Genomic DNA, 25683 nt, shown 5'->3' with positions numbered 1-25683 from the left:
GTGGGAGCCGCCAGGAGAACGCTCGGGGGGGGTGCCCCCGGAAGCGTCAACTGCAACAAACACGGGGCATGATCCGACAATGTGCGCGGCAAGTGCAAAACATTGGCAGTCCAGGCCGCCGCAGCCCTGGATACCAGCCAAAAATCCAAGCGGGACCACGCACAGTGATGATCTGAAATACATGCGCCTTCCCTGACCAGGGGGTGCCTACTACGCCATAGGTCTACTAGGTTCCCATCTCGAATTATGGACTGCAGAGCTGTGCTAGCCGCCGGATGTAGGACACGAGCTGCGCCCTTCCCATCTGTAGCATCGTCCAGAATGGCATTAAAATCCCCCCCCCCCCCACAGTACAGTGTCATACCCTGTTGCCTTAATTCTAGACCATACATCCTGGAAGAAGTCAGGGACATCGGTATTGGGACCATATATCGCTGCAATTACCAGGGGGAGACCCCCCAACAGTCCACAGATGATAACGAACCTACCCTCAGGATCCCTGGATTCCTCCCTCACTCGCCAGTCCACCCCCTGTCGAATCAGCACAGCCACCCTTCTGGCATAATTGGAATATATGGACATGTACGTGTGCCCCCACCTGCGATGCCGCAGTTTCGGAGATGGAGCAGTATTCAGATGTGTCTCCTGCAGCAGACAAATGTCAATATTATGCCTAGCCAAATAAGCATGGACTAATCTGGCCTTACGACAATCATTCAGCCCTCTGATGTTCCATGTCAACAGGTTTAGTGGTTTTGAATGAGAGTTCCCAGACAAAGTTCCTCAGTGAGAGGCTGATGCGCCGCTATGCGAACCAGCAAAGCAACAGAGATATTCAGTGGCCCACAGCTAAGAATCATACTGGCATTAAAAAAAAAAACAATCCCCCAACCCCACCCCTCACCCACTCCAACCCCCCAATCAGGTTGCAGAATAACCCACCCTAATAACCAAAAGCATACCCAATTTTGAACATTGCAAGGGAAACCTCCCATGGGGGCATGGTGGCGTCAGCAATCACCCCAGAGAAAACAGGGTGGCCGGGAACCCAGTGGTGTGGCCACAACTCCGCCCCCGGCCTCCCAAAAGCATGCTACTAGAAAAATAAGAACAACATCATAATGACTCACAGTTGCATTTGAACGGATAATAATAATAATATAATGAGTACATGTGTAGCTCAATGAGGATCAAACTCTGTATCAGTCATTATCACTCAAGTGTCCAGACGCTGGCATCGACGATCCGCGGGCCTCTTTGCCCTTCCTCCCTCCAATATGCTTGGCAAACTTGAGTGCAGACTTTGCATCAGTAAAATAGTGTGCAGTACCCTCATAAGAAACCTTCAGTTTTGCGGGGTAAAGCAAGGAGTATGGGATCTGCACCTGTAGGAGAATACGCTTGGCCTGTAGGAACTCACATCTTGCTGCCTGTACAGCTAGTGTAAAGTCCGGATAGAATGACACAGCGTTACCCTGATATGTCATGTCAATTGACCTTTTTCTCTCGCCAGTCTCAAAATAGTATCCCGGTCCTGGTAATTCAGCAATTTGGCCAGTATCGGTCTAGGCGGCGCCCCCACCGGTGGTCGTTGCCCCAGGGATATGTGCGCCCTTTCCACCACGAAGACCAGGGACAGCTGAGGGTCGGACAGCGTATGCAGGAACTCCGTCACGTAGCTCTCCATCCTAGTGATCGCGGTGGTCTCCAGAATCCCGGTAATGCGTAGCTTATTTCTGCGCGACCTCGCTTCTAAATCGTCATTTTTAGCGCAAATGACTCCCAAGAGTTTGTCCATATTTAACAGTTGCTCTTTCGTTTCTACTTGAAATTCGTGGAATTAGGTATGCCGGTTTTCCAGAGCATCTAAGCGAGTGTCGTGCGTGTGAACCTGGGCTTTCACCGAGTCCAACTGCGAGGTCAGGGTGTCCAGCTTGGAATCAATATTACGCAGGCTAGAGAGCATTTCTAACATTAAAGTGCGTAAATCCTCTCCCCCATCCTCGGAGTGCATCTCCTGCTGTTCCTCCAACTGCGCATCAGAAGGCAGCTCAGCGTGGCACGTGGCTCTCTTGTCAAAAGTCAGCTTCGGCTGCTTGGCATCATGCTTGCCCATCGTGCGCCAAATTGCCAGCGATCAGGACAGTACGAGAACCTCAGGGCGCAATTGGGTCTGCAGACTACCCCACCCCCGACCTGCACAAAGCAAACTTCCCAGCGTGGGTCAGCAGCGCAGCTCACCTCGATCCCGAAGCACACCACACCACCCTCTACACCACTCCAGAGCGCCCGCGGTGCCCCACGGCAGCAAACCACAAACAGGAGTGGCAGGACAGGCCGGAAGTCAAGTCCCAGCAGTTCTCTGGGCAAATCGCCTGAGTCCGCAGAATGCGTACCACCCCTGGGCGCTTACAATACAATCCGGGGGGATAATGCAGCAGGGCTCCAATACAGCATCGTACTGGTAAGGATCATATCCACATGGCTCTGCAATGACAGTGTGCCTGGGCTTCGCGTCGTCCCCAGCAGCATGAGGCCTATTGCAGCACCTCCAATCTCTTCCCTAGGGTTATGTGCCCATCCGCCGGGTTACCAGTTCAACAGCCGCCCTCTAGCACCACTCCTCGCTTAAATAATTCCAGGGGCAGCGCCAGGACCACAACAGGCATCATATGGGGCCCAGCTTCTCGCAGCACTCCGCCCGGGACCACCGCAGATAAGGGGAGACAAAGGAACGCATTACTCACGGGCCTGCTGCGATCTCCGTAACGTACACGACTCCTCAAGATGGCGCCCTCAGGTACTCCTATTCTTGCTGAAGCACTCCCTCGGCTCCAACCAGGACATCTGCAAGCACGGGTCGTGTCCAGACTCCCCGAACCTCCTACGCTCCTCCAGCACAGGTCCGCCTCAATTATTGCAGCTGCGACCCGCGTCTACCGAGCCAGGCATCCACAGCTCCGCCGCACATTCAGGTCCGCTCCGTCACTCCAGCCCCGGGCTCAATTTTCAGGTCCGCCAGCTGCCGCAGCCATCACAGGCAGGCACCGCGGGCTCAGCGAGACTCCCCCACGATCCTGCGTCGTAGAGCCCGCCCGGAGCTCGGGACAAACAGCGAGTCGATGCGCAACTGGTCAGGGAGGTAAGGATGCCGGTTACAGCCCCGCAGCCCCACCGTAATTCAGGATATTGAAGGATAATTGTCCCAGCCCATGGAGCACACTCAAAGAGCGGCCATTCCACTGCTCGGCAGACCACGCACCCTCTTGGCTGATTTTATACTTACCCTCATTTGCATGGTTTGTATTCACTTTTTCTGGGCTTCACTTCCTCTTCATTGTTTGTTCCTCTTCAGTAGCATGTCTTTTTTACTTGTGTGCTCACTACTTACTTATCAGGCACCCATTTTTGGTTATGCACTCCACGAGAATGCATGTGTTTTCCAGCTGTCTCTCTTGTGTAACTGCCCCCCACCTCTGCATTGCTCCATTTTAGCTTCTCTCGCCTGTTTCGTTCTGCCCAATAAAGTGAGCTGTTCTCAGCTTCGTACTTTTCTTCCCCCACTTTGCTTTCTCGCTCGTGTGCTTCTCCATTAAGTAGGGCTTTTTCCCTTTCATGGTCTTGCTGTCATTTGCAACCCCCTCAACCCTTCCACTCCCCACTGCTGCTCCTACACCCACATGTGGTCTTTTTTTATTTCATTTATTAATTTTTTACGGAGGACCAGGAAGCAAATTGCTGTTGACTGTCCACCTTAAAAGCACCTTTTCTCCACTTTCATTTCTTGTTTTAACTGGTCTTGGGTGGTGAACTCTGCTTCCTATGTGGAGTTTCCCACCCTCCGCAGAGCACACGGAGTGCCGAAAACTACAATTTGTGAAGCTGAGTGCAGTTTTTTCCTCGCTCGCCAGTATTAAAATGCAGAGTGAGGAAAATCCAACGCTAGGCCACCTCCCAGCGAGATTTCTCAGCGTGGGCAGTCATGGATGGTCGCGGCCGTTCACGTTGAGAAACCTTCCGTTCACCTTGAGGAAGCTGCCGCTTGAGTAGAACATCTACTCGATCGGCAGAAAGAAGTAGCTTCCTCTTGCGCTGTGCATGGTGCCGTTTGCACTGAGTTTCCAGCGCGGGACAAACACCCGGTGCTAAAACTCAGCATAAACGGCACAAACTAACGCACTCTGCCACTCGGGGAACTCCGCGTACAGCGCGAAACTCCACAAACTCCAACCAGGCCTACTATTAACCAATGCTGGAGTGGAAAATGTATATATATATATATATATAAAAACAAAAATGTCCCTCTGTAAAGCATATAGAGGTATCTCCGAAATACTCCAAGTTCCGGAGTGACACAAAGCGAGTGGAGCTCGGAGGCTGGAAGAGGCGAGCACCGCTCTCGGTTTCCAAGCGGTGGTGTCGCCGGTCCTCACCAACTCGGAGAGACTGAGTTCAGGGAAGGTGCTTTCGACAGTGCGACTACAGGTGCCCAGCGCATCCCTCCGAGGCGGGCCCTGCTGCCTGCGTGGTCCTCCTGCCTCCTTCGCAGGGTAGACATTTATGGTGTGGGTGTGTGTGGGGGGGGGGGGGGAGTTGGGTCGCTCTCCATCTAATCAGAGAGGCGGATCTGGTCAGGCGGCTTCCTCTGCTGCGCCCTGTCCAGTCTGATGCACTCCTGAAGCAGGGAGGTCCCTGCTGGCCTCTCACCCCAGACCGGCTCAGCAGGCACTCATGGCACAAGATGGTTGGGAGGGAGGGGGCGAAGGTGGCCCTAGGTTTACCCCCACACCCTCCCAGGTACTCAGGCACCAGTGGCCTAGCAGGGGTGTCATGGACCCCATTGAAAGCATGGAAATGGGGCACCCCTCCGTCCACTCGGTTTGAAAGTTAAATTAATGGGGTTCACTGGGACCCTGAGGCTCCTGCAGCCGTTTCAGAAACACTGAAAGCTGTGCCGAGGAGGGTGGCGTCCCTTCCCCAAAGCAGAGCGAGGGTGTCTGGCCCCCCACTAGCAGAGGGGCCGCCCCACAAAAAAGAAAAGAAGCACTTGCAATGCAATAGGTCTCGCATTTACGCGAATTTGAGCTATTGACATTACAAATAATAATGCCCTTTTTTTTTTAAGCATAAATAAAAGGCATTGTTATTTACAATGCCAATAGCTGAAACTCTCGTAACTGCGAGACCTATTGCATTGCAAATGCTTGTTATCTTTATGTTGTCGGTGTCTAGCTGTTATGGATACAGCCTCTGAGCTGAAGGGTGACAGGAAATGCGAAAGGGCACTAGAGCCGTGAGCAGTCAACTGTTACGGATATTGTTAATTTGGTGCCTGGAGGAAAAGGCCCACGTGCCTTCTGAGGCAGTAATTGGCAGACAAGCAAAGAACACTGTCAAACAACACACACGTTCATTGAAACGTCAATCAAAGTGTGTTTGGGGCGATCGCATTTGTTTAAAGACAGTGTGCCGATGCTTGTTTGATAGCAGTCGCTATGCGGGATAAACACAGGCCTTAGGGCTCCTTAGATGACATCACTTCAGCACATACAGGAAACTCCATGCCATTACTGCACACCACATTCCAGCCCACACATTTCCTGTGAAGGGGCATACCTTTAAAGATCGCCCAAAAAGAGACAATGTGGAAACCGCTCTCCTTCGCGTTTTTTTTTTACGAATTCAATTTAGTAACTGTTTTGGTTCGAAGCTGGATAAAGAACTAGAGCAGGAAGCAAACACACATTAAGATCAAGTTTAATGTTTAAGGAATACATCCTACACAAGGTGCCTACTCACTAAAAGCCGTGTAAACATGCAATTTCTAAGATTCACCTGCCTATTTAAAAATGTTGTCACTTTCAGCCTTTTCCGAGCTGATTTCCCAATTGAAATGTGGAAAATATAGACGTGGTGTCTAAAAAAATATAACAACAACAAATTATTATAAGGGCATAAAACCACTTATTGTGATGTCATTTCCTGCGATGCGATTGTGATGTGCATAGGATAATTAGTCCCCCCGACTATACGTGTGCTCTGGGCTGAACATTAAATATAAACAAACTAAAACGTTCAACGGAGCCGCTGTTCTTCGACCACGTGCATAAAGTATCCAAACATTAAACTCGAAAAGGGCGCCGCGATTCCGAAAACGCTACGGGATCGCACAAAGGCGCTATACAGACGCACGTAGTGACATAAAATGAATGTTTCCCATCGTAAATCTTGGAATGCTGGCACTCCCCTCCCGCCACTGTGAACCATGTACACAAAGTGCTGTGCTTTACCCTAAGCTGTAAATCGCCCTGGCGAGGCCCCTTTCTATCTGAGCTTCACGAAGCTACTTTAAGACACCGCAGGAAGGGGGTGGCAAATGGTGTGCACTTTCACGGCCGCTTTGATGTCCTCAGTGGCCGCGCGGCTCACTGAGGACATCAAAGCGGCCGTGAAAGTGATCAGGCAGTGCTTTTCAGGCTGCCAAATGGTGCGCGCGCCCGGCGCACATGCACTGTATTTGGAGGCCTGAAAAGCACTCGTTTACACTTCCAGATCCCCCTTTAACAAAAGCTCTCGCGAGAGCAGCGCTAAAGCGCTGTCTCAGGCGAGACCTAAAAATGATCGCAGGACGTCGTCCTAAGGCACTTTGTGTGAAGCAAAGTGCGCATCTCTCTTCTGATAGTCAAACGTATTTTGTTGCCCCTCCCCCTTCAGAAAGTGGCCTCTGGTACCCTCCCACCACTTGAACGCACAACCTCAATTTCCTCCCTTGTGGCGTCCGTGGGGTTTGGGACAGACGTACGGAGGCGGCGAGAGTTTGTCCGTCGAGTTTGGGGCAGGAGATAAGTACGGAGGCGCGAGAGAACGCCCATAGGTTTGGTTTGGGATGGAGTGACGCAAAAAGGTGCTGAGAGATATTGCATTTTTAGAAGGTTTCGCGTCACAGCCTTTGAAACAAATACCAGCCTGTGCTGGACGGACAGCTGGTGTAAGAGCGACTCTTCCAATGAACAGGCCCCAAGGGGGAGTGTAGCAAGCACAGCTCGAGCCCTGGGAGGGGTACACCTGAGGGGAAGGGCCTGGAGACCCACCGTGGGGAGGGGGGCAGACAGGAGGATCTCACCCCAAATCTGGGAGCTGCTTCAGCACTGATGGACAGCTACTGATAATGTCGCAGACATTAAGAAAAGTGAATGAATCCCGTGGAAAGCCTGGCGTGAAATCGGCCCCCCTGGGTAAGTGTTGGACCCCGTGCTAAAGTGTGACAAGCTTTCTGAATCCTCACTCTACACTGGTGTGGCTCATAAAACATGACACGTATTCAGCGAAAGCCCACGGTCATTCAAGTGAAGCAAGACTACAACTCCCAGAATGTAATGATTCGACCAGTGACAGTCCAGTCTCGACACAATGGATTCATTTGGCCACCATTATCTGCTCTACTCAAGTGAGGAAATGGAAAGATGCATGTGTGGGTAGCTCCTTGCCACAGGAGTCAGCCATCGACTGGACCTGGATACCTAGCTTGTCACTTGCCTGTGGCCTCCAGTTCCTGCTTTTTCCAGATTTATCTAGCGACATCGCAGCTGCCCGGGTTATCCTGACCGCCCACTCACCATTCGTCCCGCCAACAGAAGCCACACCTACCCACCCCAGGGCCTACTTAATGCAGGCCGCATCGTGAGCAGCCCGTAGCGAGGGCGCCAAAGGCAAGCCAGTCTGCGCCTAGCGCCACAACCAATGACCCTCCAAAGATACACTATTGCCTCAACCCCAGACACCACACTAACATCGCACCAACCCACGCTCCACGGTAGGAGCTTTCACCTGCACCCACTGCCACTTCACCTACCACTGCACACACACCAGCCCACCGACCAGCCCCACCTCGAACACACCACAGACAACACCTGAACAAAATCACAAACTCGAAGGCGCCCTTCTCAACACACGCTCACTATTGAAGCATTCTACTGAATTATGGGACCTCATCGCCACCCTCGCACCCAACTTCGTCTTTCTCACTGAGACCTTGCTCATCCGCCACAGACATTGCCACAGCAATCCCTAACAGATATAAAATCACTCACCTGAACCGTACCAACAAGCCGGGAGGCGGAATAGCCATCATCCACAAAGAGACCATACAGATTAACAATACCACAACTTCAATCTCTACACAGACGAAAAGACAACCATCAGAGGCACCCTCACATACCGACCCCCAGGCCTGCGCTCCACCTTCTGCCAGGGCCGGCTCTGGAGCAGTGCAATCTGTGCCACAGCACCGGGTGCTGACTTGGGGTGGGGGCGTCATTTTTGCAAGTATATTATCATTTACGAAGCACCTGCTGCCGCGTTCCTGGCTTCCAGCAAATTTCAGGCAGCAATTAAAATGTCAAGATAACTGCAGTGATAAATCTTTTTCCTAGCAAGAGATGGAGGTTTGTCTAGTGGAAGTTTTGACTCATCCTAAGGTAGCGTCGGGGGTTGAAATGCCTGCTGCTAAGAACGTGTACCATGCTGATCACAAAGTGCATATTATGTAAATAGGTCAGTGGGTTACTGCTTCTGTAAAAGAGCTCCTTTTGTTACTTGTTGTTTGCAAGTCAAAATCCCAATATAGAACATTGAGCTATTAACTGTCATCAAAGAGCTGCGTGTAAACTGCAAGGTATATGTTAGAGCTTTATGCTTTTTTTGTCCAGTCTTTCACTATCCTAATCTTGCCAAAAGGGTTCATTTGGGAAGAAAACAATTCTCGTTATTAAAGAGAACCCCTAACAATGGTGTTACATTTTAAATTCTGAATTTGTGCTTTTCCAGAATAAGGACTCAAACTCTATTGCCTACCAGTATCGATGACATGTTACTCCTACACCTTGTAGTCCTGTCTGATGTAACATTTCCTATACACTGATTTACACACCTATGGTTGTCTCTGTGCAATGTGTGTGTGATGTAAAGTGCTCTGACACCTTACACTGGTATGAGTGGTGCTATAAAACTAAATGAACCTGAGAGACAGTGGTTCTGGAGACTTGAGGGGCACTGTTAAAGGGCGGTGGTGAGGGAATCCGTGGCAGAGGTGGTCACTGGGGGGGCACCAACAAACCTTGTTTTTCACAGGCACCACCAGTGTTAAAGCCGGCCCTGCCTTCTGCAACCCCATTACAGACTTCATTGCGCCCCTAGCCTTAGATTCCAAGGAATACATTTTCCACGCGACCTAAATTTCCACAGCAGTGACAAAAATACCACACACCTCCTCGACAGTATGTGCAGTCTCGGTTTGACCCAGATCATCCATGACCCTACATATACAGCAGGACACATGCTGGGCCCAATTTTCGCCTCCAGCAACTGCGTCAAATACAGCCATATCACAGAACTCACATGGACCGATCACTCCGTCATCCACTTTAGCATCTCCAGCTCCTGCACCGCTACCTCCAAGTTGACCAATGCCCCACCCACCAGAGGTGGAACAAAATCTCGGAGACCAGCTGGGCGAATGCCTTCAACACCTCCAACCTCGCTACCACCACCTACCTCGAAAAGGGAGTGAAAATCTCCAATGCCTGGATCACCAATTGCCCAGACAGCATCATCTCCATCAAGAGCAACATCCAGAGAAAATCCTCCAAAAAGGCCAGCTTGTACACGCAAGAAACTCAGCACAGCGAAATGAGTCATCAAACAGTTGGAGAGGAGATGGTGCACCAGCAAGAACACCTCTGACAAGGCAGCCTTCAAGACCTCCCTCAACCTCTACCACCGCCTGCTGAGGGCAAAAAAGAAGACCGCCCTTACAGCATGCATCAAAACCAGTGCCAACAACACCAAGAAACTTTTCAACATAGTTAAGGAATTCTCCAACCTGGCTGCCAGCGAAAACAACATCACACCCTCCCAGGAGCTGTGGGACAACCTCACCCACTTCTTCCACAACAAGATCGCAACCATGTATACAAATTTCGAACTCCAACCTACACCTACGGCCTTCCTCAGCAGATACGCCACCACCATAACCGACACGAACCACACACTCTGACCACCTGGAATATCCTTTCTACCCAAGACACCACATTCACCATGAAATCCATCCACTGGGGAGCTCCCACAGACCCATGCCAGCACCACATTTTCAACCTCGGAAACCAAAGGATCGGCCAGGAACTCACCATCCTACTCAACACCTCTATCACCACTGCAACATTTTCTGACACCTGGACACCTGTCGAAGTCAGACCACTACTCAAAAAACCCTCCTCTGACCCCAGCAAACTCAAAAGCTACCGGCAAATCTCCCTGCTCCCATTGAAAGTTCTGAAAAAGATCATCAACAATCAACTCATGACACACCTGGAGCAGAACCAGCTGCTCGATGTCTCCCAATGTCACTTTCCTAGCTATCACAGCACCAAAACCACCCATCATCGATGACAAATGAACCCTCCTCAACAGAGAGGAAACAGCAGCTTCGATCCTCCTCGACCTCTCTGCAACTTTCAACACTGTTTGCCACCATACATTGAGCGAAAGACTCCACCACACCGCCGGCATCCAGGGGGATGTGCTCAGATGTATGACCTCACTGGAAGAACCCAGAGGATCCACTCCCACCTTTCACCTCTGAACTCAAGGAGGTCACCTGCGGTGTCCCCCGGGGCTCATCCCTCCACCCCACGCTCATCAAAGCTTATGTGACCCCGCTGGCCAACATCTGCGGATCCCATGATCTCTAAACCTTTTTCTACTGACATGACACCCAACCCATCCTCTCACTCAGTGTCGACCCCACCACCACCAGAACCAATTCCCACAGATGCATGACAAACATCGCTGACTGGATGAAGAGCAACTGCCTGCAGCTGAACACAGACAAGACAGAAGTACTGATCTTCGGCAACAGCAGCAACACATGGAATGACTCCTGGTGGCCATCAGACCTAAGACTTGCACCCGCTCTCTCCAACCGCAGCAGAAACCTCGAAATCATCATTAGCATCAAGCTCATCGTGAAATCATAGATCCACGCCTACATAGACTTCAGACTGTACAGAACTCATCCTCGGCCTTCCCTGACGAACCAAAATCCCAGCCAGACTCATCCTCGGCCTTCCCTGACGAACCCACATCACCTCATTTACCTCCACTTGCTCCCTGTACAGAAGAGATGCCAATTCAAGCTTCTGACCCATGCACATGAGGCTCTACATAACCAAGGACCTACCTACATTAACCACCTCCTGAATTTCCACCCTCTCACTTGCCCATACTCCCCGCATCTACCAAAGCAGAACTGGAGGACGCTCCTTCTCCCACATCGCAGCAAAGACCTAGAATAGCCTCCCCACACAACTCCAGATCATCACCTTCCTTTCGAATTCCGAATGGCCCTCAAGACCTGGTTGAGCGAATAAGCTTTAAAGACATGCAAGTGCCTAGATACCCTCTTGGGTGATTAGCCGCGCTTTATAAATCCTGAGTGATTTACTGTTGTAGGAGGCACATGAGTACATTTCACAGAATTCATTAGGACGTCAGCATTATGTTGAGTTCCTGAGTGACACAGTATATATGCACAGGAACCACACACAGAGGTACCCCTGGTGTGCCTACCCGCCCCTCAACAACAGTAACCTGAGCACGCTGCCCGAGGCTTGCACCCAAATAATAAACAACCCTGCGTGGCTGAACATTTTATAACAAGGATTTGCGACATTCTGTTCTTCACCGGAACAGCCCTCATCGCTGCCACCGACGACATCAGGGCCATGCTGGACAACGGAGAAACCGCGGCCCTCATCCTCCTGGACCTTTCGTCCGCCTTCGACACAATCTGCCACCACACCCTCCGCACACGCCTCCACAACGCAGGGATCCACGACAAATCCCTGGACTGGACCACCTCCTTCCTCACCGGCAGAACCCACAGTGTCCACCTCCCTCCATTCCGTTCTAAAGACACCAAGATCATCTGCGGCGTACCCAAAGGATCGTCCCTCAGCCCGATACTCTTAAACATCTACATGGCTCTGCTCACCAACATCGTCCGATCGCACGACCTCAATATCATCTCATATGCCAATGACACACAGCTGACCCTCTCCCTCACCACAGCCAAATCCAACCTCCACGAAGGAATGAAGCCCATCGCCGAATGGATGATGAAAAGCCGCCTGAAACTGAACTCGGACAAGACAGAGGTGCTCATCATTGGAACCACCCCCTCCGCCTGGGACGACTCCTGGTGGCCGGCTGCACTGGGAGCTGCACCGATGCCCACTGACCACGCACGCAACCTGGGTGTCATCCTGGACTCAGCGTTGTCAATGACCCAGCAAGAAAACGCCATCTCGTTGTCCTGCTTCAACACCCTCCGGATGCTCTGCAAGATCTAGTGATGATCCCCACCGGTGCTCTCTACGCAGGAACCTCAGCCAAACTCCAGAAACGACTACAACGCAGACAGAACGGCTCATCCTTGACATCCCCACCACAGCCACATCACAGCCCACCTGAGAGACCTGCACTGGCTGCCCGTCAACAAGAGGATCACCTTCAAACTCCTCACCCATGCTCACAAAGCACTCCACAACGCCAGACCAGCATACCTCAACGAACGACTCACCTTCTACACCCTGAACCGCCAGCTTCGCTCCGCTAACCTCGCCCTCGCCACCGTCCCCCGCATCCGACGAGCGACCGCTGGTGGCAAATCATTCTCCCACCTCGCTGCAAAAACCTTGAACACCCTCCCCATCCGCCTGCGACAGACCCAGGACCTGCTGGCCTTCAGAAGACTCCTCAAGACCTGTCTGTTCAAGTAGTAGCAGCCCCCCGCCCCAGCACCTTGAGAACCTCGCGGGTGAGTAGTGTGCTCTACAAATGAATTGATTGATACGAAAACTTTATTAGCAGAAGGTCCCGGATAAAAGATTTAAGTAATAAAAAAGGAAACGCTTCACTCAGTCCGTGTTTTACTCCGCTTTCTAGTCTTGGACGTATACGATTAAGTGAAACAATGCTGAATGTAATAAATAATTACATAGCGCATGGATTCCACCACATGCCCTATAGCGCTACTCGGGAACCAAAACAGTTTTCAGCCAACTCCTTTCACCTACACATTGGAAAAATGAAAGGAATTTGAAACATCAAACTACGGTTTTTGTGTAGTGCTTCCTGTCAGATACTTAAGATTCATAGCACTACAAATTGGATAATGTGTCGAGCTTTGGAAGGGTTAGAAGCCGAGTCAGCACAGAGATTAAACGTGGGACTTGTATCTGGCACAACGGTTAATGCAGCAGGTGCACCAACTCACTCAGCTAACTTGGCTGCCTCGTGAACGGATCCGGGGCATTACAATGTCGAATCCGCAGATTGCAACCCCGTAACGTCACAGATTTCAGACCCCAGCCCTTTCCCCGTCTACATTAACGGCACTTACTTTCCTTGGGGGCTGTCCAGTCCTCTCTCTCCCTGTCAGTTTGGAGGCTTGAGGGGCGGGGGGCCTCTGTTACTTTGTTGGACACGTGGGAGTACCCTGGTCCGGCACGTCCAGGGCGGGTGGGGTCCGGCGCCCGTGAGGTGTGCACAGGTGCGAGGCTGCCGCTCTCTGCCTGCCTCAGTGCCTCCTCCCAGGTTACCTACAGCCTATGGGCGGAGGGCGGGGAGGGGCGACACCTGTGCTGACCCCCCCTCCCTCCCCCCCTCTTCGAGAGGTGCCTGGTGCGCCAAAGACGGAATCATCTCTCATCACATACGGCGACTATTGGTCCGGCCCCATCCCCCCAACACCACCAAACACAGCGCTCCTTAGTGCTTCTGGAAAGCAAGGGGTTAAAAAGCCGCTGTAGGCTGGACTTCCAGGAGCAGAGTACCGCTTCTTCTAGCTGAGAACCAGCACCTTCGATAGCAGAGTATCGGCACTTTTAATAGCAGAGTATTGGCGCTTCTAACAGAGTACCTGACTACCTGCACGTCCAGCAGAGAACCAGCACTTTCAATAGCAGAGTATCTGCACCTTCGATAGCAGAGTATCTGCACTTTTAATAGCAGAGTATTGGCACTTCTAACAAAGTACCTGCACGTTCGCTAGCAGGGTACCTGCACTTTTAATAGCAGAGCATTGGCACTTCTAACAGAGTGCGCGCACTTCCAGCATAGAACCAACACATTCAATAGCAGAGTATCCGCACTCTCGATAGCAGAGTACTGGAACTTCTCACAGAATACCTGCACGTTCGATAGCAGGGTACACACACTTTTAATAGCAGAGTGCTGGCACTTCTAACTGAGTATCTGCACTTCTAGCAGTGTACCGGCTCTTCTAGCAGAGTGCCTACACTTCTAAGAGCCCTGTTGTACTTTTTTTTAAGTTTGAAAACATAAAGTTTATTGAAGAAAAAGGGAAGGGGAAAAAGCGGTAGAAGTACATATAGGTGACAAGTCCGAAAACCTTAAGAGTACATAAGTAAAAGGTCATATAGTATTATAAAGGAGATATCAAAATACATAATATTAATCTGGTCAAATATCTAAAAAAGAGAAGAAAAATGTAAGAATACAATAAGGCATCTCTATAAACAATAGTAAATGCAAGAACATATGAGAATGTCAGGGGGATTTCAACACCTCTTGATCTGAGACCTTGCTTACAGAGGAGAACTTAGCATGACAGTCAATAAAATGTGTAACTGGGGACCATAAAAGTGAACGCTTGAGAGCTAAGGAGATTGGGTATACATGAATAGTATCTAACCTGTGGCTATAACATACAGCATGCCACCAAGCCTGGAAGGACAAGTCAGACAATGTTTTCCAATGTTTAGTAATCTGCTGAAATGCTACTCCCAGAAGTAGGTCCAAAATCTTTATGCCCTGTTGTACTTTTAACAGCACAGTTCCTGCATTTCTAAGAGATCTGTAGAACTTTCATTAGCAATGTAGCAACAATTCTCCAAGAGCTACTGTACTTCCAGTAGGAAAGTACCCGCACTTTCAGTAGCAGAGTATACACACTTCTCATACAGCTGCTGTACTTCTAGTAGGAAAGTACCGGCACTTTCAATAGCAGAGTACATACACTTCTCACACAGCTGCTGTACTTTCAGTAGGAGAGTTCCTGCACTTTCAATAGCACAGTACCCGTACTTCTCACACAGCTGCTGTACTTTCAGTTGGAGTACCTGCACTTTCAATAGCAGAGTACCTGTACTTCTCACACAGCTGCTGTACTTTCAGTAGGAGTACCTGCACTTTCAATAGCAGAGTACCTGTACTTCTCACACAGCTGAGGTACTTCCAGTGAGAGAGTGCCTGCACTTTCTATAGCAGAGTACCTGTACTTGTCACACAACTGCTGTACTTTCAGTGAGAGAGTACCTGCACTTTCAATAAAAGAGTACCTGTACTCGTCACACAACTGCTGTACTTTCAGTGATAGATCAATCAATCATAGGCATTTATAAAGCGCACTACTCACCCGGAGGGTCTCAAGGCGCTAGGGGGGGGGGGTCCGCTACTGCTCGAACAGCCAGGTCTTGAGCTTCTTCCTGAAGGAGAGGTGGTCTTGGGTCAGGCGTAGGTCGGTGGGGAGGGCGTTCCAAGTCTTGGCGGCCAGGTGGGAGAAGGATCTTCCTCCTGTTGTCGCTCTGTGGATGCGGGGGACGGCTGCGAGGGCGTGACTGGTCGAGCGGAGGTGGCGTTTGGGAGCGTAGAAGTTGAGGCGGCTGTTGAGGTAGGTCGGGCCTTGGTTGTGTAGGGCTTTGTGTGCGTGGGTGAGGAGCCGGAAGGTGATTCTTTTGTTGATCGGGAGCCAGTGCAGGTCTCTCAGGTGTCTGGAGATGTGAGTTCGTCTGGGGACGTCGAGGATGAGTCTCGCCGAGGCGTTCTGGATCCGCTGGAGTCTCTTCTGGAGCTTGGCGGTGGTACTGGCGTAGAGGGCGTTGCCGTAGTCCAGTCGACTGGTGACGAGAGCCTGGGTGACCGTTTTCCTGGTCTCGGTGGGGATCCACCGGAAGATCTTACGTAGCATGCGCAGGATGTTGAAACAGGACGAGGAGACGGCGTTGACTTGTCTGGTCATGGAGAGGGAGGAGTCCAGGATGAAGCCCAGGTTGCGTGCGTGGTCTGTCGGTTTGGGTGCGTTGCCCAGGGCGGGGGGCCACCAGGAGTCGTCCCAGGCGGAGGGTGAGGAGCCCAGGATGAGGACTTCCGTCTTGTCTGTGTTCAGTTTCAGGCGGCTGGTCGTCATCCACTCGGCCACATTTTTCATCCCTTCGTGCAGGTTGGCTCTGGCGGTGGCGGGGTCGTTGGTCAGGGAGAGGATCAGCTGGGTGTCATCGGAGTAGGAGATGATGTTCAGGTTGTGTTGGCGTGCAATGGCCGCAAGGGGGCTCATGTAGACATTAAAGAGGGTGGGGCTGAGCGAGGAGCCCTGAGGGACGCCGCAGATGACTTCCGTGGCTTCTGATCTGAACGGGGGCAGGTGGACTCTCTGTGTCCTTCCGGTGAGGAAGGAGATGATCCATTCCAGTGCCTTCTCCTCGATCCCGACGTTGCAGAGGCGCTGCACTAGGGTGCGGTGGCAGACAGTGTCGAAGGTCGCGGAGAGGTCCAGGAGGATGAGGGCCGCTGTTTCTCCGCTGTCCAGCAGGGTTCGGATGTCGTCGGTGGCGGCGATGAGGGCGATCTCGGTGCTGTGGTTGGCCCGGAAGCCTGACTGGGAAGGGTCGAGGGAACCAGTCGTCTCGAGGAAGGCTGCCAGTTGCTTGTTGATGGTCTTCTCGATGACTTTGGCTGGAAACGGGAGGAGCGAGATGGGGCGGTAGTTCTTGAGTTCGGTGGGGTCCGCCGTTGGTTTCTTTAGTAGAGCGCTGAGTTCGGCGTGCTTCCAGCTCTCAGGGAAGGTGGCGGTGTCGAGGGAGGTGTTGATGATGTCCCGCAGGTGGGGTGCGATGACAGCGTCGGCCTTGTTGAAGATGTGGTGAGGGCAGGGGTCGGTTGAGGATCCGGAGTGGATGGAGTTCATCGTGCTGATGGTGTCTTCGAGGTTGATCGGTGTCCAGGCGTTGAGGGTGGTGGTGGGGGGCGTTGGTTTGGTCGTGGGGAGCGTTGGTTGTGTTCTGAAGCTGTTGTGTATGTCAGCGATCTTGTTGTGGAAGTAGGAGGCGAGGGAGTTGCAGAGGTCTTGCGATGGGGTGATGTCGTTGGTTCCGGCGTTGGGGTTGGAGAGCTCTCTGACGATGTTGAAGAGTTCCTTGCTGTTGTGTGCGTTGTTGTCCAGCCGGTCCTTGAATGCTGTTTTCTTGGTGGCGTGGATCAGTTGATGGTGCATTCGGGTGGCGAGCTTGAGGGTAGTCATGTTGTCCAGCGTTGGGTCTCTTCTCCAGGCTTTCTCGAGGGCTCGGCAGTTCTTCTTGGAGCTCTTGAGTTCGTCGATGAACCACGGGGCCTTCTTGCTTCCGGGTCTGCTGGGTGGGGTCCTCAGAGGGGCGAGCTCGTCCGCGCAGGTGGAGATCCATTTCGTGAGGTTGTCGGCGGCTTGGCTGGGGTTCGGTGAGCTGGCGGGAGGGTGCTGGCTCAGGGATGCGGTGAGTTGTTCGGCTGTGATCTTGTTCCAGCTTCTTCGTGCAGCCTGTTGCTGGTGGTGGTGGACCGTGGTTCTTTTGAAGGTGAAGTGGATGCAGCTGTGGTCCGTCCAGTGGAGTCCTGTGGCGTGGCTGAAGGAGATGTCTTTGCTGGACGAGAAGACGGCGTCGAGTGTGTGTCCGGCGAGGTGGGTGGGGGTGGTCACCAGCTGCTTGAGTCCGAGGGTGGCGAGGTTGTCAAGCAGGGTGGTGGTGTTGCGGTCGTTGTTGTTCTCCAGGTGGAAGTTGATGTCCCCGAGGAGGATGTAGTCGGCAGAGGGGAGGGCGTGCGGGCTGATGAAGTCGGCGATGTCTTCGCTGAATTGAGTGCGTGGTCCCGGGGGTCGGTAGATCAGGGTGCCTCTGAGGGTGGTCTTGGGGTCAGTGTGGATCTGGAAGTGCAGGTGTTCGGCGGTTGTCAGGGTGTTGTCGGCGTTGGTCGAGATACGGATGGTGTCCCTGTGGATGATGGCGATGCCTCCTCCAGTCTGGTTGTCGCGGTCTCTCCGGATGATCTTGTAGCCCTCTGGGATGGCGATGGCGGGCGCTGAGGAGTCGTTCATCCAGGTTTCCGTGAGGAAGGCAACGTCGGGAGCTGTGGTGTCGAGGAGGTTCCAGAGTTGAACCGCGTGTCTGTGGACGGAGCAGGTGTTGAGCAGGATGCACTTGAGGTGGTTGCTGCTGGTGTTCGGCTTGGCGGGTGCTGGTGTGGGGCGGGTCCGGATGCAGGTGAACTTGCAGGTGCGGCAGCTGAAGGGTCCGTGGGTGCGTCTCGGAGTGGCTCGGTAGCACCCGGGGGTTCGGCCGGTGTTGAGTGCGTTGAGGGTGGCGGCCTCGTAAGTCCGGCGGGTGGGGTGGCCTCTGCGGGGGCCAGGGGTTCTGGCGCTGGGTGCGGTCCAGGCGCGGACGGGCGCACACGGGCTTACCTTTGGCGCACCTTCGGCGCTCATTCGGTGCTCCCGCTGCGCGCGTCCGCTGCGCGGTCGCTCTGGGGGCGTCATAAGAGGGGCACCTGCACTTTCAATAGCAGAGTGCCTAAACTTCCCACACAGCTGCTGTACTTCCAGTGAGAGAGTACCTGCACTTTTAATAGCAGCGTACACACACTTCTCACACAACTGCTGTACTTTCAGTAGGAGTACCTGCACTTTCAATAGCAGAGTACCTGTACTTCTCACACAGCTGAGGTACTTTCGCTACCAAAGTACATGCACTTTTAACAGCAGAACACCTGTACTTCTCACATTGCTGCTGTACTTTCAGTAGGAGAGTACCTGCACTTTCTATAGCAGAGTACCTATACTTGTCACACAACTGCTGTACTTCCAGTGAGAGAGTACCTGCACTTTCTATAGCAGAGTACATGTACTTGTCTCACAACTGTTGTACTTCCAGTGAGAGAGTACCTGCACTTTCTATAGCAGAGTACCTGTACTTGTCACACAACTGCTGTACTTTCAGTGAGAGAGTACCTGCACTTTCAATAGAAGAGTACACACACTTCTCACACTGCTTCTCAGTGGGGCTGCTGTTCATGTAGTCGGCGGTGCCGTCTCTCACACGCTCCCTCAAACACACCTTCCTAGGGGCACGTTTACAATAACTGGCGCATCTCTGCATATTAGCAGAGATGCAGCAGCTTTTTTGCGTGACAGAAAAATATCCTTGCGCCACTATGGATGTGCCGGCGCACCGTGGCGCAAGGATATACAAATGCGTGACGCATCTTGTCGGCGTAAGGGCATCGCGTTGCTGGAGTCGTGTCGCAAGCACGACGCACCTCCAGCAATGGTTAGGAATGCCTATTCCCAACATGCTGCGTCACTTTTTTAGACGCAGTGGAGTCGTAAAAGTGACTCAGTGAAATCTTGTAGATTTCACTGCGTCACTTTTACGAGATGTCCCTGCGACGGAATGCCCACCCTGCATACATTATACCTGACGCAAGTATAGTGGGGCAGATTTACAAGCCCCTTGCGACATCTTTACGACACAGTTGCATCACTTCTGTGATGCAGTGGCGTCGTAAACAATGCGCCACTATGCGACATATTTACAACGTGACGCATCTAGGGAGATGCGTCACATTGTAAAGCCCTGCGCTACATTATAACTGCGTCAGGTATAATGCATGCAGGGTGGGCGTTCCACAACAAGGAAGCCTCATAAAAGTGATGCAGTGAAATCTACAAGATTTCACGGAGTCACTTTTACGACGAACTGCGTCAAAACCTTGCGCCTGCTTGAAGCAATCAATCAATCAATCATTTGTAAAGCGCACTACATACCTGCGAGGGTCTCAAGGCACTGGGTGGGGTGCTACTGATCGAACAGCCAGGTCTTGAGTATCCTCCTGAAGGTCAGCAGGTCTTGGGTCTTTCGTAGGCTCAGTGGGAGGGTGTTCCATGTCTTGGCGGCGACGTGGGAGAAGGATCTCCCGCCGGTGGTTGTTCTTCGGATGCGCGGGACGGTGGCGAGTGAGAGGTCGGCGGAGCGTAGCTGGCGGTTGGGGATGTAGAAGGAGAGCCGTCTGTTGAGGTAGGCTGGGCCAGTCTTGTGGAGTGCTTTGTGTGCGTTGATGAGGTGCTTGAAGGATATCCTCTTGTTGACGGGGAGCCAGTGCAGGTTTCTCAAGTGGGGGGTGATGTGGCCGTGTCGTGGTATGTCGAGGATCAGTCATGCCAAGGCATTTTGGATGCGTTGTAGTCGTTTGATGAGCTTGGTCGGGGCTCCCGCGTAGAGGGCGTTTCCGTAGTCGAGTCTGCTGCTGACGAGGGCCTGGGTGACTGTCTTTCTTGTATCTGTCGGGATCCATCTGTAGATCTTGCGGAGCATGCGGAGGGTGTTGAAGCAGGAGGAGGAGACGGCGTTGACTTGCTTAATCATTGAGAGCGTTGAGTCGAGGATGATTCCCAGGTTGCGTGCGTGGTCGGTGGGTGTCAGGGCTGCCCCCAGTGCCGTCGGCCACCAGGAGTCGTCCCTGGCTGAAGGTTTGGAGCCGAGGATGAGGACGTCCATCTTGTCTGAGTTCAGCTTGAGACGGCTGATCTGCATCCAGTCGGCGACGGCCTTCATTCCTTCGTGGAGGTTGGCTTTGGCGGTGATGGGTTCCTTGGTGAGGGAGAGGATCAGTTGAGTGTCGTCGGCGTAGGAGATTATGTTGAGGTCGTGCTGTCGGGCGACGTATGCGAGCGGGGCCATGTAAATGTTGAACAGTGTCGGGCTGAGGGAGGATCCCTGGGGTACGCCGCTGATGATCTCGGAGGCTTTAGAACGGAATGGAGGGAGGCGGACGCTCTGGGTTCTGCTGGAGAGGAAAGAGGTTATCCATTCCAGAGCTTTGTCTCGGATCCCTGCGGCGTGGAGGCGTGCGCGTAGTGTGCGGTGGCAGACGGTGTCGAAGGCGGCGGAGAGGTCTAGGAGGATGAGTGCTGCGGTCTCACCGTTGTCCAGCAGGGTCCTGATGTCGTCGGTGGCGGCGTTAAGGGCAGTCTCGGTGGTGTGGTTGCAGCGGAACCCTGACTGGGAAGGGTCCAGGATTCTGTTTTCTTCAAGGTATCGGGTTAGCTGTCTGTTGACGATTTTCTCGATGACCTTGGCCGGGAAGGGGAGCAGAGAGATGGGCCGGAAGTTCTTGAGGTCTCTTGGGTCTGCCTTAGGTTTTTCGAGTAGGGCGTTTATCTCGGCGTGTTTCCAGCTCTCTGGGAAGGTCGCGGTCTCGAGGGAGAGGTTGATGACGTTGCGTAGGTGGGGTGCGATGGAGCTGCTTGCTTTGTTGAAGACGTGGTGCAGGAATGGGTCTGACGGAGATCCGGAGTGGATTGTGCTCATGGTCTTGATGGTGTCATCGACACTCACGCTGGCCCAGGCTAGCAGGGCGTCGTGGTCGATGGTGTGCGGAGGGTCTGTTTTGTTGCTGTCTGTTGGGGCTGTCTGGGTGTTGAAGCTGTCGTGGATGTCTGCTATCTTGCGGTGGAAGAAGGTGGCAAGGGAGTCGCACAGGGCTTGCGACGGCGGGATGTCGTTGGTGTTGGAGCTGGCGTTGGAGAGTTCCTTCACAATGTTGAAGAGCTCCTTGCTATTGTGTGCGTTGTTGTCGAGGCGGTCTTTGAAGGAGGTCCTCTTGGCCGCCCTGATGAGGTGGTGGTGGTTGCGGATGGCGTCCTTGTGTGCTGCGTGGCTGTCTGGAGTTTGTTCACTGTGCCATTCCTTCTCTAGTTTCCGGCAGGCTTGCTTGGAGGCAAGGAGTTCTGGGGTGAACCAGCTGGCCCTCTTGCTGGTGTCTCTGTGGAGGGGTTTCTGCAGCGGGGCGAGGGTGTTGGCGCAGTCCTCGATCCAGCGTCTGAGGCTGTGGACAGCGTCGTCAGTGTTGGAGGGTTCGGTGGGTGGGCTGAGAGCGAGGTTTGCATGAAGTTGGTCTTCGGTGATTTTGCTCCAGCAGCGGCGGGGGAGCTGTTGGGTGCGGTAGTGTGGGGTGGGTTTCTGGAAGGCGAAGTGGATGTAGCGGTGGTCGGTCCAGAGGAGTTTGGTGGTGTGGCTGACTGAGACGTGCGGGCTTGAGGAGAAGATGGGGTCAAGCGTGTGGCCGGCGGAGTGGGTGGGAGTTGTGACGAGTTGCTTCAGTCCGAGGTTGGCGAGGTTATCGATCAGGGTTGTGGAGTTGTTGTCGTTGTTGTTCTCAAGGTGAAAGTTCAGGTCTCCGAGGAGGATGTAGGCGGTGGAGGTCAGGGCGTGCGTGCTGATGAAGTCGCGATGGAGTCGCTGAACTGGGGACGGGGACCGGGGGGTCGGTAGACGAGGGTGCCTCTGAGGGTGGAGTTAGGGTCTGTGTGGATCTGGAAGTGCATGTGTTCGGCGGTGCTAGTCGAGACCCTGATGCTGTTCTTGTGGACGATGGCGATTCCTCCTCTGACTCCGTTGGTGCGGTCTCTGCGGGGGATCTTGTAGCCGTCTGGGATGGCTATGGCGATGCAAAAATGTTGTAAGAAAGAACATCTTCTCACTAACAAGGGCGCACTTAATATACGATGAAACTCGCTGGTTTCTTCATCAGTTTTCTTTTATTATTCAAATTTTTTTAACTCCAAATGAATTTCAAAACTTTGTCAGTTCATATTGACAATCATATTCATCGTTCATTTCCAATCAGGTGAAAATAAATTTTCATGACAACCTTAGATGTCCACCCAATGCATTTCGGGTCAAATAAAGGTCTGACCCTTCTTCAGGGGTCTAAAAGTAAATGAGACAGGACCATTAGCTTCACTCAAGCATACAGTCTAATACATGGGGATTAATCTTGAATTTTAAATGCATATAACCACAAATTAGATTACATTACACATGATCGTTAATTCTTAAGGTCTAACCGCTTAAAAATATAACAAAGAATGCCAAGTGGCTACAAATTTTTTTTTAAATGAAAGCAAAAAACAAGCGACATTGGTAGTGCAACAACCTTCATCTGGTAAGGAAACATCAGCGAAAATGGTGGTGACAACTATACTCAGCGAGATTATAACTAACAAGGTATAGGGCAAAGAGACAAAATCTAAAGCACTAGAAACGATCACTCAATCAACTTACTCGGGACACAAAAGGTCTCTGCAGCTGTTGGAATTACACACTCGGCGTGTAGCGTTCATGCCGAGATAAGTGGCTAGTTAAATCATGCAGGATAGGTCTATTTATATCACATGGTGCAAAGATAAGAGTTACGCTGTCATTGGCTCCCAAGTGAACCAATGAGAATAGGAGGCTGTGAATGAACCAATGGTTACGCGCACAAAATGTAAAGCTGACATTGGCTCCCAAATGAACCAATGAAAATGAAAAGCTATGAATGAACCACTAGTTACACACACATAAGGTAACAAATGAACTGGGACTTCTGTGCTTACACAAAAAGTGTGTATGCGAAAAGTGAACAATAAAGTTAAACATACGAAAAGGAAAAACTTGAAAAAATTCGATAATACATATCAAACAGAGTTAACAGATCCATGTCAGTAGAAACATGATGTAAGGACCAAAGGGTGCCTATTACCAATGCTGAATAATGAGAATTCAAATTATAAAAAACACATATATTCAATACGACCGTTAATCCCAAAAGGATGGGAACAGTTCAATTTCTTAATCCAAAAATATTCAGCTCGTAGTCTTTGTTTAGTGGGATCCATGTCGCGGCGTTGTTGAATCGTTTCAAGTATAGTAAAGCGTAGTTGTGATATTTGGTGATCCGCTTCTGTCCAATGATTTGCTACAGATGATTTTAAATTCTTCATCCTGATATTGCTCTTATGTTCAGTAATACGAACTTTCACTTTACGCTCAGTTTGTCCAACGTATACTTTGCCACATGGGCATTTAATGGCGTAGACGCAATTCACTGTATCGCAAGTGCTTGTGTGATTGAGGGCTATGGGGTAACCCTTAGTGGGATGGGTGAATTCTTTACCAATAATGACATTGCCACAATGAATACAGTTTTGGCATTGAAGCATGCCACGCCAATTCTGTGTAGATTTCTTAGGAACATTCAACAGTTCTTTGAGATTTTTAGAGCGTTGAAAGGCAAAAGTGATTTTATCATCATATAGATTATTTAGATCTGGTTCCATTTGTATGATTCTCCAGTGTTTGGTGATGGCTTTCTGTATTTTTTGTGACTCAGTGGAGTATTTTAATACACATACTGTTTTCTTCGTTTCTTTAGAATTGGTGATACGTTGTTGAAGAAGGTCATCTCTTGATTGCAACGATATTTTGTCAAGGGATGTTAGTAAAACACTTTCAGGGTAACCTCTCCTTCTGTATTTCATTGTTTGTTTCTCAAGGGTGGTTTTTAAATCTTCTTGATTAGATACAATGCGTTTCATTCTTATGAACTGGGAGGTAGGTAAATGTTTCTTCAGTGATTCTGGATGAAAACTTTGGAATAGTAGACTAGAATTTTTGTCCGTTTTTTTAATATGAAGTTGGGTAGAGATTTGATTTTGATCAAGTTTCACAATGACATCCAAAAATGCAATAGATTTTTCTTCAATACAATGAGTGAATTTAATCCGATCATTATGCATATTCAAGTTGGTGATGTTGTTTTCAAGTTGTGTACGAGATCCCTTCCAAATCACAAATAGGTCATCAATATACCTCTTGTATATTACAATGCCTTCTTTCCAACCAGAATTCTCAAGTATATGATCTGTCTCAAATATACTCATGTAGATGTTAGCGTACGAGGGAGCCCCCCCCGAATCCCATGGATGTACCACTGGCTTGATTGTAAAAATTACCTTGCCATTCAAAATAGCTGCAGTATAGTGCAAACTGCATCAGTTCCAAAATTAACAATTTTTGAGAATCCTCTAAGTCATTCTTTAAGAAGCTCCACTCCAAGGCTTCCAAGCCTTCATTATGAGGTATTGAAGTGTACAACGCGATGACATCGATAGTACACAAAAAGTATGTCTCATTTTCATCAAGTACAGTTGATTTCAACAGATTCAAAAATGCCGTGGTGTCTTTGATATAAGTGACACTTTTTTGTACAATGGGTTGTAGAAACCTATCTACGAATTTTCCAATGGGTTCTGAAATCGACCCACAAGCCGATACAATGGGTCTAAATGGTGGACAAGCCATGTCCTTGTGTATTTTAGGCAGCATGTACAATTGTGGCCTTCTGGGAAACTTAGTCACAAAAAATTCTTTTGTTTTTTCGCAAATCCAATTCATTTCAAAAGCGTGTATTATAATTTTGTCAAGGATTTGTTGATATTCAGATCTAGGATCAGATTCTAAAGGAAGATAAATGTCTTGATTCGCAACATGTTGATTAACACTCTTAATGTAAAATTCTGTGTCCATAACAACAAGGGCACCGCCTTTATCGGCTTTTTGGAAAGTAAGTTGTTTTTGTGAACTTAGATTTTTGAGAGTGTTCCATTCTTTGGAGGATAGATTCATCTTTTTAGGTTTAGTAAACTTGATGTCTTGAATATCTGCTAATACTGATCGTTCAAAGGCTTCAATCGTT

The 25683-nt window shown here is 50.8% G+C and overlaps 2 protein-coding genes across 4 annotated transcripts in view; one reads left to right on the top strand and one right to left on the bottom strand.

The window, feature by feature from the left end:
• B3GNT3 (UDP-GlcNAc:betaGal beta-1,3-N-acetylglucosaminyltransferase 3) overlaps nt 1-13720 on the bottom strand; it is a 140555-nt gene extending 126835 nt beyond the window's left edge. Inside the window, exon 1 of one of the 2 annotated variants that reach the window (XM_085638802.1) lies at nt 13460-13720. The gene's annotated coding sequence lies outside the window, so the exon portion shown is untranslated. The remainder of the gene's footprint in view (nt 1-13459) is intronic. The other variant, XM_085638803.1, reaches the window with a different exon arrangement.
• LOC146772228 (uncharacterized) overlaps nt 1-25683 on the top strand; it is a 73689-nt gene that overhangs the window by 30860 nt on the left and 17146 nt on the right. The window contains exon 1 of one of the 2 annotated variants that reach the window (XM_085638801.1): nt 12648-12874. The exons of the other annotated variant lie outside the window; for it this stretch is intronic. The gene's annotated coding sequence lies outside the window, so the exon portion shown is untranslated. Of the gene's footprint in view, nt 1-12647; nt 12875-25683 lie in introns of those variants that run through there. 2 annotated transcript variants of the gene reach the window in all.

Source organism: Triturus cristatus, chromosome 12 (genome assembly GCF_964204655.1).
Source record: "Triturus cristatus chromosome 12, aTriCri1.1, whole genome shotgun sequence".
Classification (NCBI taxonomy): Eukaryota; Metazoa; Chordata; class Amphibia; order Caudata; family Salamandridae; genus Triturus; species Triturus cristatus.
The sequence above is the reverse complement of the archived record's forward strand: the minus strand, read 5'-3'. Positions and strand labels throughout refer to the sequence as shown.